This window comes from Lissotriton helveticus, chromosome 1_1, assembly GCF_964261635.1.
Source record: "Lissotriton helveticus chromosome 1_1, aLisHel1.1, whole genome shotgun sequence".
In the NCBI taxonomy this organism is placed as follows: domain Eukaryota; kingdom Metazoa; phylum Chordata; class Amphibia; order Caudata; family Salamandridae; genus Lissotriton; species Lissotriton helveticus.
This window is the reverse complement of record NC_136057.1, coordinates 629,283,844-629,295,143: the sequence shown is the minus strand read 5'-3', so window position 1 is coordinate 629,295,143 and position 11,300 is coordinate 629,283,844. Positions and strand designations below refer to the sequence as shown.

Sequence of the window (11,300 nt, the reverse complement as noted above, 5' to 3'; positions counted from 1 at the left end):
GGTGCGAGCAGCAGCGGCGGGCTCAATGAGACGGGGCACTGCACGGGGTCGAGGCTCACTGCTATGCAGTCTCCCTGCAGTGTCCGATGCTGTGATGACCATGCCACGCAGTCATGACCTGACCTGAGTGAGAGTGGTAAGGACCAGGTCATGAGTGTTTACATTAAAGACAGACAGTCAAGATACACTTACTCACTCACTGTCACGCCGTCACGGGTCGGGCCGTGTTGTTGGTGGCAGTCTGCAGACACAGGACAGGAGGGCTGCTTACTTCCAGGGGCCGACAGCGTGCCAGCGGCCCCGGGCCTAGCCTAGCCACCCCACCACAGTACAATAAATTAAATTATGGTGGCCGCTCGGCGCTCCGGTCCTCTCCTGGCTCTGGCTGGCTCTCGTGATCAGGGCCTGCAACCTGCTGTAGTAGGGCACACTGACTGCGCAGTTTTAATTGCCCCCATTCAATGCACATGCGCGAAAGACAGCACCCTAGGCGGCGCGCAGACGCGCCGGAGGAGGCAGGGCATAACTGCGCGCTGCACACAGTCAGGCACCTCTCCCTCTCCTCCAACGTTACGCTTCCGCTTTTTTTTTTTAGGTTGCACCGCACGTCAGTGCAAAGGTCGACAATCAGGCTTGTTGCTGCCTGCTGCAGTGTATGGGCGGCGCGGGTCTCTGAGTGAGTACAGTACTGTCTGGGTGGGGGGCCGGTTTTGGATCAGGGGGCCGGTTTTGTGAGTGGGGGGACTGGGGGCCGATTTTCTGTCCGACCCGACCGGTACAGAGTGTCAGTGTCAGACTGTCTGACACAGTGACACTGACACGCTTTACCCATCGGGTCGGACCGAAAATCGGCCCCCACTCACAAAACCGGCCCCCTGATCCAAAACCGGCCCCCCACCCCCTCCAGCCGACCGGGGGATTGCCCGGTGCCCGAAAGCACCAGTCCGGGCCTCCGTGTGAACACATTCAAACGGCCAATCTGCCTGCAATGATTTTCAAAGTATTCAAGGGGAGATAGAAATCAAATGCCTTGAAAACCACACTACAAGGATGGCCTGGTACTTCACCTATCTTACGTAGAGGCGCTATCGAGTAAAACGCGTTCGGTTTTGGACCCCAGAAAAGGCAAGTACCGAAAGCCATGTGGGCCCTCTCATTGGGGCGAACAGTGAAACTAACCGGCAGAACAGTGCCATCCCCCAACTCTTGTCACATGTAAACCATTAGCCGACAGCCACCGGAAAGCCTCCCTCACCCACTAAAGCCCGCAACTGAAGAAGATTCAGTTTCCTCCAACACATGGCTCCATTGCACGATGCACATGCTTTTACCGAAGCGGTCCTCCATGTGTGGAGTGCGCCGCTAGCCCCATGCCGATCAAGCCACGCTGCCAGCATGACCCGCACATACATAGCTAATTCTTTGACCAGGCGTACTCAGTACAGCAGGGAGAGGCTGACCACCCGAACACGAGGGGCCAAATGCAGCTGCCCGAGGCCACCCGGTGGCCATCAAGAGGGCGAGCTCGTAGTTACGGAAGGCTTTCCCGCCCCCCCCCCCCTTCCTTGTCAGCCACTCCCCTCCGGGCGAGTGAGTCCGGTGGGCGGGCCAGTGACGCACGTCCGGGGCGGTAGGCAGGGCGAGGGGTATTTATTCTCTCCTCGCCATCTTTACTGCCTCTTTACCGCTAGCGACGTCGCGAGTCGCCTCGAGGACACTCTTTTGCTGCGGTGAGTGTAGGCCGTTCGGCCGATTCCCCCTCCGCCTACTCCCTCTTCGCGGAGGTTGAGCAGGGCTAGACGGCCCGCTTATCGACGGGCCGCTGAGGAGGCGTGGGTTTGAGCGCTTGCATGTGTTACCGCAGCCGACCTCGTGGTCATGCTTGCTGAGGCTGAGTTGGCCTGTTGTCGCGCGGGACACGAGTCCCTCCTCGCCGGCCTCGAGGCGTCCTCTCCTGCCAACCCAGTCCTCCCCGATCCCCTTGCATTCGTGGGTACAGTTTGTGCCATTGTTGGGAGGGTTGTGGGTGCAGGTTGCAAATCCCCATCACCGTCTGCCAGGCGGAGCGTACACGCGCTCCAGTGGCGCAATCGGTTAACGCGCGGTACTTATACAGCAGTACTTGCACTGAGGCATGCCGAGGTTGAGTGTTCGAGCCTCTCCTGGAGCAGGTGATTGGTTTTTCATAACCATGTCACTAAAAGTAAAGATTATACTCAGAGTAAAGACGGCCCTTGCTAGAAAGTCTTTACTTCTTTTGCTGTGATGCATAACGGTGTTCCTTCCCCTCACCCTGGCATCGCTATTCGAGCTTCAGCGAGGGCTTTCAGTCAAGTGTATGCCTCCTCTGTGTGTAATACACAGGTGTGTCAAGGTGCCTTTTCGTAAGTTTTTCAATAAACAAAGCTTTATTGTTCAGATACGTCTCTCGTTTATAGTAAGCTGAAAATACGAGGGCTGTTTACACCAAAATATATCATTAGCGGTGCGAAACCTCCGCCCCCGTGAGCTAATGACGTGCTAGCAGCAATTACCACGGGTTGAATGTTTGCAGAAACAAAGCTTGGGACTTGTTTTTTGTCCCTGCATAGACCGTAATCAGCGTCCATGTATTTTACCACACATATTGTATTGTGATTGTTAAGCTACGTCATCTGTTGTGTTTTTAAGCCTTCGGTTTCCCGCAATTTTCTCAGCCCCAGACGTCTTGGCACCAAATGCCTCCTCGGGTGTGCACAGGGCTTTGTGCTGCTGTAGGCCTGGCCCTTGGCTTCGATGTCGTGTTCCCTTTGCACAAGTGTTTTTCCCTCTATACAACCAATACGGTCGGCTGTCCACAGTCTCTCCCTGCCGGGATAGGCGGGAGGGGCCTGGGGCGGCGAACAGGCATTGGGGAGTTGGTTCCCCTGCCGACCCAGCCCACAGCGCTTCCAGGGAGAGGGCCCGACAAGCCTGCCCCCTTTTAGAGCGGGGGCTTGTCTCCAACGCGCTGTTCGCTCCTGGCGAGGGCGTGCGCCTGGGCCCGCCAGCTGGCATCGCAGCTCGATTGAGCGAGGCGGCTGGTGGTCCCCCCCGCCTCGCCGAACGGCCCTGGGCTCTGCTGTCCGTGCCGGTCGTCCCACGGCGCCCCGCTCCATCTCCCGCCCCCCCTTTCCTCACGGGCAATACGTTTTATAGCTGCGAAGGGGTAGGCTGTGTGGGCCCCGGCTCTGACTGCAAGTGACAAAATAACTGGCTCTGTGATTATGTGGGGTATTTGCATTTCACTAACACGGTAAGCGTTTCGATTCGTGAAGCATATATCGTCACGCTATTAGCGGGTAGGGACTGCAGCCTTGGGTGGTAGCGGGCGACATGAGGGGGGTCCCAGAGCCTTGTGGCTACGCATCGCTCTCAAAGTTTTAGATAATTGTCTCCGGCTGGGGGCTACCTGTGAGCTTCTCTTGCCCGGGCCCCGGTTCGGGTTTTTTGCCCGGTCATACTTGCCGGTGTCACGCTTCTCTCGTTCATTTCTTGCCATGACCCTGCGGGTCCACGCACTGGTCGGCCGCCCAGCCCATGTTTCTTGGGCACCCAGTTGTAGACCGTCTCGAGTTTTTCTCATGCACAGCACAAAGTACAATTATTCAAGTGTTGTACCGTGCTCATGCGGCGTGTCATTGGGCCTGAATGAATATTATGGATAATTAAAATTCCCCATCTGCAGCCATGTGTCTTACTCGCCAACCATGGCCCGGTCAGCACCCTCCTGCATGAGGTCCAAGTGTGAGCCTTGCCGGGGGGGGGGAAACGCCGCCCGGGGGTGTCACACCCCGGGGGGTGTTTCAACTTGGTGCCCTCGAGGGGAGAACCTCCTGCCGGTCTTGGGTGCTGTGAGTGTGAATGTCATTGTTTTCATTAGGAGAGGAGGTGGCCCAACGGCTGGGGCGGGTGACCTCGAATCTGGGGACCTGGGTTCGAGTCTCGGCAATGACACTGCACATTCTGTGATTAAGGGTTATTCACTGAATCTCCACGTGCCATCAAAAATGAATATGTCCTCATGTAATTCAACGGGTGCTAGGTAAAGCGCTCTGATACCCAAGTCGGGTCAAGCTCGTACTATATAAACTGTAAAATACATTTGACTTTGCTTGCTGGGACCTTGTTCTGCAGCTCGGGCAAGACTTGAGTTGGTTAAAAGGGATCAAATTCGCGCGGGCCGTTCTGTGTGGTGGCCAAGGTCCTAGAGCCGCTCGTTCTATTGGGAGAGCGGGCCCCCAACTTCGGGAGCCACGAGCGAATTACCCCTGGCGCACAGAAACCAGGCCGCGCACGTTTTTCTTGGGGCCACTGGTTGGCCTTTTGGCGCCAGTATGTTTGAGGCCTCGCCTTCGCTACGGTACCGAATAATTCTTATAATAGTGCACAACTTTCTGATTGCCTGCACTAGTTCCCTGCGTGATCAAGGCACCGTGTTGTCTTACAGCCCCTGCCGAGCAACCTGCTTGCAGTGTTGGCCGGGTCACGAGCAGCGCTCCACCCGGGTTGTCTGGCAGCCCCTGCCGGGCAACCGGCTTGCAGTGTTGCCCGGGTCACAAGGAATGCTCCGCCAGTTATTTTCCTTTTCTGGTATTTACCCAGCACCCTTCGGCTGCTGGCTCCGCCCTCAGCACCCACCGGGATGTGCTCTTTATCCGGTCCCCGGGTTCGCGGCCGCGGGCCCCCGCGGTAGTTCTCTCCGGGTGCCCCTCTCGAGGGAAGTGTTTCAGCGGTTAGTCGGGTTAGAATTATCCAGTGACTCCAAGGTCGCGAGGTCTTAGCCACGGGGACGTGCGCTTGATCACCAGGTTCCCGGCCGCAGGCCCCCCCAGCTGTAGTTTTCCCTGGGTGCCCTTCCCCCTGTTGCGAGGGAAGTGTTTAAAATCCGTGTCGGCGCCAGTAGGATTAAGGCCGCGCCTTCTCTACTGTACCAAATAATTCTTTAAAATAGCGCGCAACTTCCTGATTGCATGCACTAGTCCCTGTGCGTGATCTAGGCACCGGGTTGTCCTACAGCCCCTCCCGGGCAACCGGCTTGCAGTGTTGGCCGGGTCACGAGGAACGCTTCACCCGTTATTTACCTCTCCTGGTATCTACCCAGCACCCTTTGGCTGCTGGTTCCGCCCTTAGCGCCCATTGGGTCACGCCCTTGATCTTCGGGTGCCCCCTCCTTGAGGGAAGTGTTTTAGCGGTTGCAGTCGAGTTAGATCTATCTAGTGACACCAAGGTCGTGAGGTCTTGGCCACTGGGACGTGCTCTTGACCACCAGTCCCCGGGTTCGCGGCCGCAGGCCCCCGCTGTAGTTTTTTCCGGGTGCCCCTTCTCGAGGGAAGTGTCGCATCGGATTCAGTCGGGTTAGAATTCCCAGTCCCACCTAGGTCGCGAGGTCTTGGCCCGGTGGCTATGGCGGTCAACTTGTGACTTCTTGTGGCAGTTGCTCTTCCAGACATGTAGGAAGTGCAGTGTTAATGTGCGTGACACGTACCCGGTTGGTTGCATCATGTAATTAGACGACACTGCTGCTTTCACTTTGGGGTGCAACGGGGTCATTTGTCAATCTGGGCGGAGCACCTTTGAGAAATAAACGGCTTACGCAGGGCCTTACAGCCTCCTCCCCGCGGCAGTAGTGGCCCGCCATGCCCTCGAATCTCCCTGCATACCGGAGCTGTGGCTCAAAGGCAAGGGCTTCGGCCTTTGGAGTCACGGGCCTCTCCGAGGCATAAGTTCGAGCACCAGCATGGGGGGCATCCTTGGGATCCGAGCGTCTGCATCACACACGGTTCCCGGGAAGTATTGAACCGGGTGAAGCGTCATCCGATCCGTCCAGGGGATTGCCTACACGCAGGATTTGAGATTCTTGGCGCACGATTAGATTGGTACCCTGCGTGGCACCAAGTTTAGGGAGGGGTCTGCCGACTTCGGCGCGGGTGAACAGCGTTCGCGCCCCGGGGCCTTTCCTACGTTACACCTTCGGGTATGTGAGCGCTTTAAACTTCGCATTTTATATGTTTGGGGCTATTGACGCATTCTCCCCAGTGCCTAGCAGGATGAAGGTATGTCCTGGGTTAACGGAAATGGTGCGAGGTAGCGCTTGGACCCGGCTTTCCTCTGCGCTCCCTGTGCCAGTCCAGATATTCAAGTGTATTAGCTTTTAAAGCATATCAAATGATGAACTCACTGTGCTCCAGGATTTGGCAATCTTTGTTGGGGCTCTTCAATGAGTCCCTCACCATCACATACCAACAGTGCCTTTCCATAGCCCTTCTCTCAACGGTATTTGATTTGCTTTATAAAATCGGAGCACTTTGCACCAACTTGGGGGTAGGTACTGCCTAACTGTGCGTTCGGTACAGTCACCTGAGGGTTCGGATACCCTGCACCCACAATTCTAAGATGTTCCCGGTGGGGCGCGGGCAGATTGTGCCGCTGTGTCGAGCTATGTACAGACCTGTTCCCCCGAGCATACATTCAGGAGTTAACATACGGGGCCTTCAGGAGGAAAGGGTCAGGCATGCATGCCGCATGAGCGTGCTATGTGCATGTAGTGGGGTGCTTTAAGAGAGAAGTGAGTGCGCAGTTTCAGTAGTGGACCAAGCTCAGAGAGAAGGTAACATGTTGCTTAACATGTTGTGGGGGCAGACTCCCATACCACTTGATCCCCCTGGGAGGACCCTTCTGAGCCAGGGGAATATATATTCTGTATTAAGAGGCTCCTTTCAGACAATAGCAAGGGCATGCCAATTCTGAAGAAAAGTAACGAAGTGCAGCAGTCATCTTGACTTACCTTTAGAATAAGTAATATAGTTTCTACCTGTCCCTCTCCTTTGTGAATGTAGGTGGTCGACCTGCTCTAGTCGCTGTCAATCAGACTTGACCTTGGTTGTGTGCGGCATTGAGGGCCTTGTCCCAGCACAGTGATCGCATATTGTTATGTGAGGGGGGGCAGGCCTTTCTCAGGAAGTTCTATTTCTTATGTAGGTACTACTTTGGAGATCCACCCTACCCACGTGTGGGGCTATCTGAGGTGCCAGATTGGCACCATAGCTGTCTATCGTGTAGGGCGGTGGGCGCAGCTGGGCATCGCGTAGTCAACCAGTAGGGGTGTCGTATTGTCCTCCAAGTCGCTATCTAGGGGCAGTTTCATGGGACGGCTCCTGCTTAGTCAGTGCGCAGATTTCATGCATGCGTAGTTCAGGGCTTGGTCTATTACTAGAACTACATATTCATATGTCAACAAGTACCTTCCGGATGCACTCATGCCCTTTTCTCAGACGTCAGTGGAGGGCTAGCACCCCTGGGGTGTACCAAGTGAAGTAGGGTAGGTGTCCTCCCTTACGGAGGGTCACCTTGGACAACGGGTAGGGCTACCAGGGATAGGACTCCAGCAATTAGTGGGAGGGGATTTTCATGGATCACCCTACAGGGGATGCAGCGCCTGCCCCTGCAGTTTCCAATTTGGTACATTGTCTATACGAGACGACTTTTCCTTTCGGGTAGCACCACATTGGTCCATGTTTGCTTATGAAGTTCACTGGGGCAGGGGTGAGGCCCGTTCATACATTTCAGCAGGCCTTTCAGGACCCAGCATTACCCATGTTGGGTCGTGAAACATGCTTATTGTTTCTGCCTCCGGGATAGCATAATGTTCCATTGCTCTGGGCCGGATGTACCAGAGAGCCGCTCAGCGTTGGCGGGTGTCGAGATGTTCGCTCTACAGTAGTTTGGGGCATCCTCCGTCTGACATGCACTAAGGGGGAGTATGTATACAAGCTGTTATTTACCCCAAGCACATGGTCCAGCAGGCGACGCTTTACACCCCCCTGCAGGGCTAGTAGGAGGCAATACAGCATCACGTGCAGCGAGCAGTTTGGTAAATAAGCATTTGAATTGCTCTTATCAGCTATTAGGAAACGCGTTATTGCTGTGCGAATATTTACCTGGGCACCTTAAATTATACAATTCACAGATTTGCTGTCAGGGCTCACTCCTGTGGCGCTCAATGGGGAGGGGCCCTCACAATTTTACCAGCTTAGTTTGCGGGGGTGCACACTGATCTTTCAGGTAACCCACTTCCCTGTTGCTCGTTTTCACCCACATGGGTGGTAGCTTGGCAAAGTGGGCTCTTAGCAGGAATTGACACTCGGCCTCACGAACATGTTCACGGGTGGTCGGGCTCACCTGGCTTGCGCCGGAACAGCCTCGTGCATAAACTTGAGTTACCCATAGATTCTCTTGGAGCCCCTCCCAATGGGATAAGTTGGCCTGACGTATGATGTTTCCAAATCTGGGGGCACCTCGTATTTGTCTAGCAATTCCTTATGGTGGTGGTTGTAAGTCAACCTTATAGACAAGCTATCCTGAGGTAGCATGGACTAAGCAGCCTCCGGGCCAAACGCAGGAGTGCATGCAAAGCCAGCAGTTTTACCATTGCAATCCTGTAATATCAATTGTAGGGACACCACACAAGTGATTGTTATAAATTTATGTTTATCACTGAATAATCCCCTGTACTCTTGAGTACAGAAGCATAGTCGTTTACACAAAAGCACAGTTTACAGATTTTTATCCGGAGGACTGCGTTGCGGCAGAAGTTAAATCTTAACCTGGGTGTATTCTGCCGACGCTTTGTGTATAGGTGTGTGGTTGGGTCTCAGTGGCATGCTCTGGAGCTCCTATTGGTTAGATAGGAAGCGCTATTAGCAGTAGGGGCCCCTCCTCATCCTTGGTCATTCACCGGGGGTATGACCTCACAAACCTGGGATGGTCTACACTCTGTAGAGGAACATGGACCCGGGGGAATCGGCAGCTTAGTGACAGAGGAGAATTGGTTTCATCAGCCATGTAATGATTCAGGTCAGGATCAAAGGTCACTCTGTGGTGCAGGTAATCCAGGTAGCGAAGTGGTGGGGGGCCCGGACGGCGACAGTGGCCGCCGGCCGGGCTGTGGCGGAGTTACAGGGTGATCCGGAAGCAGAGAGGTGCAGCACTGTACTTCAGCGGGCACATATGGGTGCCAGAGCTTAACCTGGAACCTCATGGGAGGCCGGGAAGCCGTGCCGGCGCCCAAGTAGTCCTTCGGGCAGTTGTGTGCCTGTGCAACCGGGGATTTGCCTAGATACGCCCCGCAAGGGGCGTGAGTAGAGTTATTACCATAATGGCGCAGCAGATGGATGGTTCGCCACTGTGCTGCTTGGCTCATCAGGCGGGCAGGTGGCGAGAATGCGGCCTGCCCTTGGATCGTCCGTAAGATAACCCACCGTGATTACATAACGTTGTATGTAATAAACCTGCAGCAACTTTCCCACTCTAACACTGGTGTCTTGTGTGTTATTTGCGGGATGTTGGGTATATTGCGGGGCGGGATGTTCTGTGGCCATGATGTAACTATGCAGCTGCCCGAGGCCACCCGGTGGCCATCAAGAGGGTGCGCTCGTAGTTACGGAAGGCTGTCCCGTCCCCCCCTTCCTTGTCAGCCACTCCCCTCCGGGCGAGTGAGTCCGGTGGGAGGGCCAGTGACGCACGTCCGGGGCGGTAGGCAGGGCGAGGGGTATTTTTTTTTTTGAGAACCTTTATTGTCACTTCAATTAAATACAAGTATGGGCCTACAACCATCCCGGCCGGCCGCTAGTCAAGACGTAAGTACAGCAAGTCAATGTAGAAAAATACAGCAGTCCGAAAATCAGGGTCCAAGAAGTGTCCAGGATATAACTTGTATTCAAGCGTACTGTGCGAGATTCAGGATTTGAGAAGGTTCATTTTACAATAAAGAAAAACTCAAAATCAATGCCATACGGTCACACATGGTCCTACAACAGCAAGCATGAAACAGGAAATCCGCAAATAGTGCAAATACGTTTGAAGTAGCGGGTGTAAGGCACACGAGTCAGGATAAATGCAAAGACAAACACATTACGTAGCAAAGCTGCATCCCACCCCTCAAGACGAAACATACTGTAGGAAACATGAAAAACGACGACACCAAAAAGGAAGAAAGACAAAGGGCCATAGAAACAAAGAAAGGACAAATGAACAAACCCCATCCCCCTACCCTGCAGAAGGCTACGGCCTATCCCCCCCCAGCAGCGTGCCTGTCGCCCTAAATAAGAGGCCCGAAATATAGAGAAAGAGAAAAAGAAGAAAAAGAGGAAAAATGTGGGGAAGGGCCATCGATCTGGCCACCCGCCCCCCTCCCCCACCACCGCGCTCAGTAAACATTCTAAAAGCGAGATCAGAATAGCCATGGAAAACATCAATCACCGATAGCACAATCAATGACATCCCCGCAGTGTGTCCCCCAAATGACAGTCAGCCAACAATAAATTCCACTATGCCCTAAACGGTCTCACCCCTGGCCTTTCCTATCAACAGTACCAACATAAGTCCACGTAGCAAGCGGCATACAGAGCAGCGTGGAGGGTCCAAGTGATCCGGGCGGACCGGGCAATGTCGTTATTCCATGGAACCGCAGCCACCAAAACCCAGCCGAGCATGTATGGCGGAAATCCGTCTGTGTCAATATCGACCCCGACAACATCCTCCAGTCCGGACACAGTTCATCAGCCAGGGAAAGAGGCACACCATCCGGTAAGCGCCGAAACGCCGCCGAGGCAGCCCAAACCATAGATCGACGTTGTTTCCCCAGCCGCCGAATAGATAAGTGCCCCGACGAGTCACTCACATGTACAACAGATCTGTCCAAAGCGATCTCATGAACTGGGTCTTCCAGCGTCTCCACGAACATAGGCGTAGCTGGAGCACTCATCACTGACGCAGAGGCGGGCACATCGGCGCTTCCATGAGATCGAACCATGCCCGTGTGGAACGGCGGGTCAACAATGGCGGCCATCCTTCTTCCCAGATCCCGGGCGTCCCGGAGCAGGGTCGTATGCAAGGTTGTTAGCGCAGCCAGGATATCTCTGGACGTGGGCTCCGTCTCGTGTCGCCAGACCCCAGGACTCTCCCACACAGCAGCTGCTCTGCCTGAATGTGGTCTGCGTAAGAGGGTGCCGTCCGCCATCTTAGCTGATCCGGTTTCGTCCTTCTCCACCACACCTCGGGACTGGGCCCCACACCGGGGCGCAACAGGAATTGCCACGAGGATCCCGAAAGTCAAGGCAGGCTTCCCAACGAAGGGTCACCAAAAGGCTAAACAAAATCTCCGCCGCTCCCCGGGAGCCGCCCGCCGATTCCGGGAGAAGTCAGTAGGGATGCCCGGACACAACACTGGAAAAGGGGCCAAGTATCGTGCACTCCCCTCGACCCTGCTTCACCGCACATCC

The 11,300-nt window shown here is 54.9% G+C and overlaps 1 non-coding gene across 1 annotated transcript; it reads left to right on the top strand.

The window, feature by feature from the left end:
- Positions 1–2,075: 2,075 nt before the first annotated feature.
- Positions 2,076–2,170, top strand: TRNAI-UAU (transfer RNA isoleucine (anticodon UAU)). Its single transcript has 2 exons — positions 2,076–2,113; positions 2,135–2,170. It is a non-coding gene; the product is annotated as a tRNA-Ile (tRNA).
- The last annotated feature ends 9,130 nt before the right edge of the window (positions 2,171–11,300 follow it).